Genomic DNA, 9,735 nt, shown 5'->3' on the forward strand with positions numbered 1-9,735 from the left:
CACGCCTCTTGGTCGGCCTAAGGCCACAAAATCACTTGGGGGCATGGTCGGGCCCGAGCCATTGCCACGCCTCTTGATCTGGCATATATGCCACGAGTCATTTGGGGACCTGGCTGACTTGAATCATTGTCACTCCTATTGGGGGCCTTGATCCTGTCCGACCATGGTAATGCCATCTGAACAGCTCAGTATAGCATATTTTTGCAAATGGTTTTTATCATTACTTTTGCTTCCATGTTGTTTTCATGGTTTGTTTGTTTTTTGCTTTTGTTGGATTTCTTTATGTCAACAAGCATATTTTTTCCGGTTCAGCCGATGATTTTTGATCCCCCTTCTAATCCGGAGGAGTCTGCCCGGTTTACCTTTTCCCTGTTAACATCATGGAGTAACCAGGGGGCTCGTATTAAGTCAGTACGGTTTGTACGGGGGCTACTTTCTCCCTTTTTGACGGTAATGGTTTATAAAACCACCGCTTCAGGCTTGGATAAGCCAGCTTTATACCCAAACATGGCAGGTATTTATGTCTCATATATTTGTTATATTACTGATACACATATCAAGATCATAATCCGGCTGACGGTATAACCGCTACCGAAGTTCAAATTTTTCTGATTGCAGGAAATATGAATTAAAGTTTTTCAAGCAAAAGCTTCAGTACTTATGCACGAAGGCATATTCCAGGCAGAAGTTTTAACTATCCTATTACAAGGCAGCATGGTGCCCAAACAAAATCATTGTTTTTGTGGAAGGATGTTGCAAATAGCTCTTCAAACCGGCTTCCGGTTCAAGCCTGCTCCTCATCCTCCGCCGCTTTAGCTTCCTCGTCTCTACCCATTGGCTGGAAATCAACAGTGGTCCAGTCGATTCCCATTAAAGCTTGGAAAACAGCTTCTTCATGGATCAGGGAAGACGGTTCAATATCAGGGGCATAAGTGTGCTTACGGATTGGAGGAATCAGATTCTTCGCTTCAACAGTTGGGGCAGGCACTCGCTTGTTTTGATTATTATATTGCGCTTGATAATGCGTCAAATCTGCCTCTTCAGCTAACTGGCAAGCCAGAGGGCGCACTGCACGATTTATGGCCCTTAAATCTTCTTCATTGAACTCAGAGCCATCTTCTTTCAGACTGGGATAGCCTTGAGCTGCTTCCACAGGATCAAAGTCGGGCACCCATGCCTTTGCCTGGATTAAGGCATTGATGGCTCCGGTTCGGGCAGCGGATTTTTTCAGCTCCTCAATCCGGGCTGGAAGCATTGACAACTTGCTAAGAGTGTCCTGGATTAAAGAGGGCGCCGGGTTGTTGTGAGAAGCTGTTGTGATGATCCGTTGGGCTCCAGTATACAATTGTTCTACCAAGGTGTAGGCAGCTTTCAATTTCTTCCGCACATCATTTCCTAAGTGCCCAATACGTGTGCCTACAACAAGATTGGAATGATCTCAAAACGGACTTACGATACAGCAGATTCAAATTTATCACAGAAGTTACAAGGAACATACCAAAGATTGCAGCAGTCATGGAGTGTATTTGCCGCTGTACGACCGTCAGTTCATCCACCACTGGTTTAAGGGCCGCTTCAGCATTTTCTGCTCTTTTGGTTAAACCGGCCTTCTCAGTGGCCCAGTCAGCCCGCTCTTTCTTGAAACTTTCTTTCAGCCGTCCAGCAGTGCTCAAAGCGCTGGTTAATTCTTGCTTGGTTTTATCTGTTTCAGCTTGCTGGGTCTTCAGGGCCTCCTGCAAATCGGCAATCCAGTCCTCCTTGATTTTAATCTCAGCCCGCATACAGATGGCATTTTAAAGCTTTGCATAGGCGAGCCAAGAAATTGAAGTATCAACCACATAACAAAGTTATATGCCTGATACTTGGGGGCTAATGTACCTTCAATTTTTTTTGTATATTGCTCGATTACAAAGTCCCAAGCTCAATACAAGTATTCAACTTGGCACTTGGGGGCTAATGGCTATTTGATCAAGTTATGTTCTAAGGACATCTTTTTATTTTTTAGCCCCGGTTTGCTTATGCTAAACCGGCCCTCGAGGGTTATGCCGACGGATTTCAAAAAATATATTCAGGATCAAGTCCCGGTTTGACCAAGGTCATAAACCGGCCCTTGGGGGCTACCGGGATGAATGCAATGGCAGAAAGGATAGAAGGAATTTACCTCAAATTTATCCCTCATCATTTTGACCAGGCCAGCTTCACAGTCACGGCTAGTGTAAAGCCGGTTTAAATAGCCAGAGTGAAGATCTTGAGCATTCAGAGCGGCATATGTTTCTAATTCAACATCCCATTTTCCTTTGTTCAAAGGGGAAGAATCCTCTTTGATGGTATGCCTGGTAAGGGTGGCAGGATTCCCGGGTTCAGAGCGGCCTACACCGGTAATCACAACATCATCATCTTTTGACTCGCCGGTTTGGGTTGGTGCGGCCGTTTTGTCAGCAGGAGTGTGGGATTTCTCAATCTGGACAGAGCTGGCAGGCGGATCGGCAGACGCTGGAGTATTAATAAGACCTTCTTCAGGGATAATGTCGTCTTGCAGAGGAGGATCATTGGGGATATCTTCAGAAGTAAACATTTCATGATCCGGCGCTTGGTCATGTTCTGGGGCCACATTTTCTTCCGCCGCTTTATCCAGGCGGGCCTTCTTGCTTGGTTTCGGTTTAGCTCTGAAAGAAAAATAAAAAGTCAAGGAAAAGCGTAAGTTATTGCGCAGTATACTGGAAGCATATGTTCGGTTTAACTAACCCAGCAACTGTTTTCAAGGGTGGTAGCTGGGTGGCCGACGATTCACCAGACGATGAATGAGAAGTGACCTGGTAATCGGAGTTGGATGGATTAAGAGGTTGACGGAAGAAACCCGCTTTAGGATTTAAATTAATAAAAAGGTCGGAGACCTCAGAGCGGCGTTTTCGAACCGGACTGTTCGGTAAACCGGCAGAGGTAACTACCTGGCCGCTGTGCCGGGTTGTGCGGCGAGCTTCGTGTTGTTGTTTCTTCATAAGAAATTGGGAATCCAGATAAGAAAGAGGATGAGAAAATTTAACTTTCCGGTTTGCCCGGCGAAATTTTGGCAAAGGCAAGATTTCTGAATCAAAAGAGAGAATGGTTACCTCAACGAAACCCGCATTGCTGGCTTCAGCGTCATCTTGACAAACATCATCATCAATAAGGCGTGTAAAAAGTAAGCCAAGTGAATCAAGCTCTACCTCACGATCCGGATTACCCACATCATCATCAATGGCTGGGTCAGAAGAAGCGGTGGTTTTTCTCTTATGAGTTGGTTTCTTGATAACCTTGGTCTTGGGCCGGGTTGGCCGTCCTGCCTTTTCCGTTTTTTCTTGAGGAAGTTTCTTGCTCCAAAACGGATTATCGCCATGAATCAGCAGTAATTAAATGTCAAACATATAAAATAGTAAACTGGTTCAACAATAGAGCAATTAAAATATTACCGCTGGCGGTTTGTTGGTGGTGCAGTAAGGAAGCAGACCGGTTTGAGCACAGAGGTGCTCCGGTTCATTCAACATCTTTTTCACAGATTCTGTGACTTCGTCCTCAAGGAGTTGGATTTTAGTGTGTCGGAGTGGGTCATCGACACTATCAGTATACTCACACATCAAATTTGGGCGCCGGCTTAGAGGCAAAATGCTCCATGATATCCAGAAGCGTGCAAGGTCTATTCTTGTTAAACCATTGGCCATGAAGGCCCGGAGCTTGGACAGTTGAGGAGCATATTTAATTCTCTCCTTGGCGCTTAGCCTTTGTGGAAAAGGGTGAGTGTTGCTGAGCCGTTCCGGACGGAAGCCAGGCAAGGGATTTTCATTGTCAGGAGATGTATCCTTGCAATAAAACCAAGTTACATTCCATTCCTTGGGGTGAGTATGGAGTTTGACGTGAGGATAGGTGATTTCTTTCCTTTTCTGAATGGCCATACCGCCCAGTTCGGTATTAGGGCCGTCAGTGAATTCAGTACGGCAGTTCAGATGAAAGAGATCTCTAAATAACTCGACGGAAGGCTCCTCTTGAAGGTATGCCTCAGAAAGTACTTGAAAATGACATAGATTGGTGACGGAGTTGGGGCCAATATCCTGTGGACGGAATTCAAAGTTGGCTAACACATCCCGATAAAATTTGGAGCCGGGCGGTTTGAAGCCTCGGGCCATATGATCTGTGAAGACCACGACCTCTCCTTCCTGGGGCGTAGGAGGACATTCATCTCCAGGAACCCTCCAATGAATCGTATCTTTCTTATCTAAAGCGCCGATCAGGACTAGATCGTTCAGCTGTGATTCTGTGACACGGGAGGGAACCCAGTTGCACTCGTACACTTGTTTGGCCATGACGAGATCTACAAGAAATAAATGATCCGGTTCAAGAACATGACGGATAAAATGGTGTTGATCTAATTACAGTAAACCGAAGGCAGTACCCATAAACCGGTCGTCTACAACACAGCATCAGATGGATTCTGGCGGTTCAACCAGGGGACTAATGACATATATACCGGTCTAGCAATTTTTTCTCTATGGTGAAGTTAAACCGCCTGGCCTAAGCATCGGAAGCAATCGAAACTATGGATAACTAGTTATGCAGAAACAAGTTTCACAAAATTATGTTACAGGCGCGGATCTACAGCAAGCTCATAAAAACAGGAAATATTTCGAAGACTAAGACGGAAACAGAAGTGAACCATTGAGCGGATAGATGCGGGAGATCTATGAGCTTGGATGAGAAATGGCAAGCGGATGCTAAAGGGATCGCTACTAAGCACAGCAAGAGTTCACAGATGCATTCAAGATCAGAGAGCAGTTATGAACGCGCAATGAACATAGCAAGAACATGGAACCCTAAGAAAAGATCTAGGTTAAGAAGGAGAGAGAACTTACCGGGAACGGAGAGGATGCGGAAAGACGCCGCAATACTCTGGTACGTACAGGTTGATGCAGCGGCCTGAGACGAGGCAGAGGTCGACGGTGGTGGAGGAGCCCCAAAGCCGGCGACGTGAGGAAGAAGAAGAAGAAGGGACGAAGGGGAAGAGAAAGGAAATGACCCTTCAGTCTTATTTATAAGGCAACTGAGCTAGGTCAAACGCGCGAATCCAGGAGCTGTCATTAAGAGGGCGTTATGAATTTCATCATGACGTCATGCCGGTTTATAGTAGCCAAAACTGATGACGTCATGCCGGTTTACGGCAACCAAAAATGATGACGACATGGAGATTTGCCAATTAACAGAAGACATCCAAGACGCAAGATGGTGTGAAGGATTGACATGAACCAGTTCAAATCAATCTGGGGCCTAATGTTGGGGATATTACCACTGGGCGTAAACCGGCCTACTTGGGCCGGGTTAACTTCATAGTGGTATAAGCAGGTGAAGGCCCAAGGCCTATAGTCGGTTTAGAATCTGTAGCCGTAAACCGACCTGATGTATAACTTGTATTGTAAGTTAGGAATAGAGAGATACCGACCGGGATACGAATATGAACCGGCTGGGACTCTATGGACCGACGGGCGTCACCCGTGTATATAAGGGGACGACCCGGCGGCGGTTCAAGACAGACAACTACAATTCGAGCCTAGGCGAAGCTTGTTTGCTCCCTAGCCATCGAGATCATATCAATTTCACCACAACTAGACGTAGGCTGTTACCTTCATGGAAGGGGCCGAACTAGTATAAAACCCTCGTGTCTTTGTGTCCGCCTTAACCCCTTCAAGTAAACTCGTAGCGATGGCTCCACGACTAAGTCCTTTCGCTAGGACACCTGCCGTGACAAATCCACGACAGGTGGCGTGCGTGGTATGCACATTAGGCAGCCCCAAACAGTCGAGCCTCAGCGTTTCAAGTCGAAATATCTGGCGGCCAGAATTCCAGCCCTAGGAAATTCCCCTCATGTCCCCGGTCCATAATGACTACCGATGAACAACGGAGGGATGCTTTAGTAACTAGACAATGTTACCTACCATGCCGAGCACGGTTCAATTCCCTCGGTCGCCGCTCGTCAAGGTCACCCGTCAACTGCATTGCCTAGTACTACTACTACTACACCATGATGAGCAAAGAATTGAGCCCGGTTGTTCGTGCCTAGTACTTGAGTTAATATATCAGGCAATGCACTGGTATGGAGGGATTATCCTTTTACTCCCTCCTTTCCGGTTTATAAGGCTTATCTCAAAATTTTAGTTTTCCCATTTTATAAGTCGCAATTTGGTCGTTCCCCATCACATGTTCAGATTTCAAGGTGCAATAAATCATTACATGCAAGTATTAAGAGAAAATTGACCAATGCATGTACTTTATGCATGTATGCATTGCAATTGATGCATTCGTAAACACAATTTTTGAGGAAAACAAGCGCATTAATTGAGTGGTTTTGCAAACTACAATAATTGTTCCACCACTCACCATCTACCTTGGTTAGTGAGATTTTTGAATTGAGACCTATAAACCGGAAAGGAGGTTTAACTAAGCAAAATGTTTGACCAAATCCTTTCTTAAGAAATACAACAGGACAGATGTACAGCGTGAAAATTTATTGCATGATGCAGGTTATGATATTGTTTCGAATCCTGGATCTTAAATTTCAGAAAATCCAAAAGTGAGCATAAATTCTTGAAACTGAGCATGGTCACGTGATATGGCACAAATATTACTTCATAAGTTTTTTCTTCAATTCGAGACAAGCTGCTTATGACAAGTTGCACAAATGAAGAGCCAAGGTATTTTGGAACAAAGACCTGTCACGTTAAGGCGAACGCTTTCACTATTGAAACCGTGGGCGTTTACGTGCCGCCACGAGTCCCCGCTTCCCATCGGCAGGTGCCGTCCCAACAAGTATGTGAGTCGACGGGAGGCGTGCGAGCAGACCGCTGCGCCGGCTGTCAGGGAGGCGTGTGAGCAGAGCGCTATGCAGACTCACCGGGAGACGAGCCCTTTGACCAGGCTCCGCCGCCCACCGTCGTCCCAACTGCTCCCACTTTTAATGTTGCCGGCGCCGCAGTTTAAAATCAACCCCGCACTACCCGGTATCGCTACAATCCTCTCTCTTCCTCTCCGATTCTCCTGTTGTCTACCTCCAACTAGCCTGACCTAAACGTACGCCATGCCGCATCACGATGGTCTTCCCTTAGTGTTCCAGTTTCCTGAGGAAGACACCCAGACGGAGTCTCAAGAACATAAGGCGCATTGGGACGAGCTTGAACTGGCCTTGTGGGAAGACGTCGCGCCTTTCCCCGCTCCCGTTCCGGCTCCCGTCGCCCCGACTGCGCCAGGGCCCATCCCCGTGGCATTGATGGGCTGGGAGCCGCACATTGTCGCCGTGCTTGATGCCACGGGGTTCCACGACGTCCCCGCCGACTTTCACGCGCCCGTGCACCTGCCAGCGCTTGCGCCTGCGCGAGCACTGACGCGCACGCCCGTGCCGGTTGATTCGCTCCGAAGTCCAGAACATTTTGGCCTTCCTTGAAGCTAGGCCAACGTCCAGGAGTACGCCAACAACGGCGCAAGACGTCGCCGTCGTCGTTGGTCAGTGGCCCGACGACACACGGAGCACGACAGAGGAGCCGCTTCCAACCGTGAGACGCCCCTGCCGCTGCCGCGTAATCTAAATTTGCCATGAAAAACGTTCAGATTGCCATGCTTAAAATCCGAACATTTATCATTTCCGTTTATTTTATATCGATCGTCGTATAATTTAAAGTCGGAGTCAGACTGAACGAAATGTATGGTTTGATCGATTGAATGTTCTGCTAGAGCCATATCAAATTAAATATAAAACGTCATCAAGCCACATGTATTCCTTGTCATCCAACAACCTAGACTGCTTGAATGTCGAGCGCTCAACATGTTTAGCGTGCAGTTAATTTCATGCCAAAAATAGTGCTAATCACATGACAACACGCAAATAATATCCTAGTAGTTAATATCCGCATGCACTTAATATACTTCCAAATTAACGTGCATTGCACGTACACACTGACTAGTGCTGCTAGTACGTGAAACTGGTGCCGTGACTTGTGAACGCGTCCAGATATGGTCAACGGCGACATCGCCCGCGAGTTCTTCCTGTTTGCCCGTGCGTCTAAACGCAGAAGGGGAGGAGAGAGAGAGAGCACACATGGAACCCACCAGTAAGTGAAGGCGAATAGTACTAAAAATAATATTACATGTTATCCATTAATTAGGCTGTGGTAATATAAAAACATTATGTGAACAAAGGGGGGTACAACAAACATTGCTATTCTACGTATGTTGCCTATTGACGTGCGACTTGAAGGCCCGGTCGCATGTTCGATCCTCGTCCTTTATTTTTTAATTTGTATATGGGTCCAAATTTGTTTCATGACATGTGGGCCCCTCGGTGTGTACTTTGTAGCACTTTAATTTGCGGGTCGAAATTTGTTCCATTCCAAGTGCACTATCGGTGTGTAGTTTTGTAGCTTATTTATAATAATTAAAGAGAACAACATAGTTTTATCAATAATACCATGGTGCGATGTTGAAGGCGAGAAAGGACGTGCGAGAGAGCGATGACTGAGCCAGAGGGAAATCAACTAGGGGAGTTGCGTGGGCTGCAACGGAGTTTGGAGTAGTTGTGGGCCGAATGCTACAAAAATATAATCTAAACCGACCGGAATAAATGCCTACACAAATCAATCCAAGGTTGAAGTGCCCCTCGCAATGTAAATAGCTCCGGCTTTGCGAGGGATAGAGAGGTAGTAGCTTCAACGCGTGGAAGATACGGCATGAGAAAGCGAGGTCAATCGAGAGACATATAGATAGAGAGACAAAGTGAGTGTGGTCTGACATCCATTGAACAAATATATATGCTCCAGAGAGATATTGTCCGATTGAGCTTTTGGTAAGAGTGAGGGCTATAAGATAGAGCTTCAAAGATGATCCAGTCACAGACGTGTAGATATATTTTGTGCGTGGGAGGAAGCAAGGTCAACCGATCACATAGGGTCGCTGTGCGATCGAAAGAGTGAGACGGGTTGGAGAGAGTGACCTAGATAGACGATGTGCATGAGAGAGTATACAATGTGAATAGGTCGAATTGGGCTCAAACATGGTGATATATCGTTTTTATCCGAGAAAGAGCGAGGTAAATTCGAGACACACACACACACACACACACACACACACACACACACATATATATATATATATATATATATATATATATATAGAGAGAGAGAGAGAGAGAGAGAGAGATTGAGTGAGCGTGGCCCACCATGAGGTTGAAAGAGTGGCAGCGGCTTGGATGGACTGACCTAGATAGACAATCCACGTGAGAGAGTATAGTGTGTGTCGATTGAGGCCCGAACAGGGAGATATATCATTTGTATGTGAAAGAAAACGAGGTTAAATGAGACTCAGATAAAGAGAGCGAGATTGAGCAAGTGTGGCCCGCCGTGCGGAAGAAAGAGTGAGACAGTATCGAGGGAGTGACCTAGATATACAATGTGCGTTCGTGCGCACGAGAGGTTGGGGGGCTAGATAGGCAATGCATGTATTTAGCGCGAGAGGGTGAGAGGGAGAGGGGGGAGAGAGAGAGAGAGCTCGGCATGGGGTGCAATGGCGGGTGCGTGAGGTAAATACATTTGGTAACAGGAGTGGAAAATGGGGTTGTGTAGCTGAGAGACTTAGAGATCGAAACATGGAGAGAAAGAATGAACGTGCGTTGGAAACCTATAGCTTGCTAAGGTGGTTAGGAGAGGAAGATTGACCGATACAGGA

The sequence above is a fragment of the Triticum dicoccoides genome, chromosome 3B (assembly GCF_002162155.2).
Source record: "Triticum dicoccoides isolate Atlit2015 ecotype Zavitan chromosome 3B, WEW_v2.0, whole genome shotgun sequence".
Taxonomy (NCBI): domain Eukaryota; kingdom Viridiplantae; phylum Streptophyta; class Magnoliopsida; order Poales; family Poaceae; genus Triticum; species Triticum dicoccoides.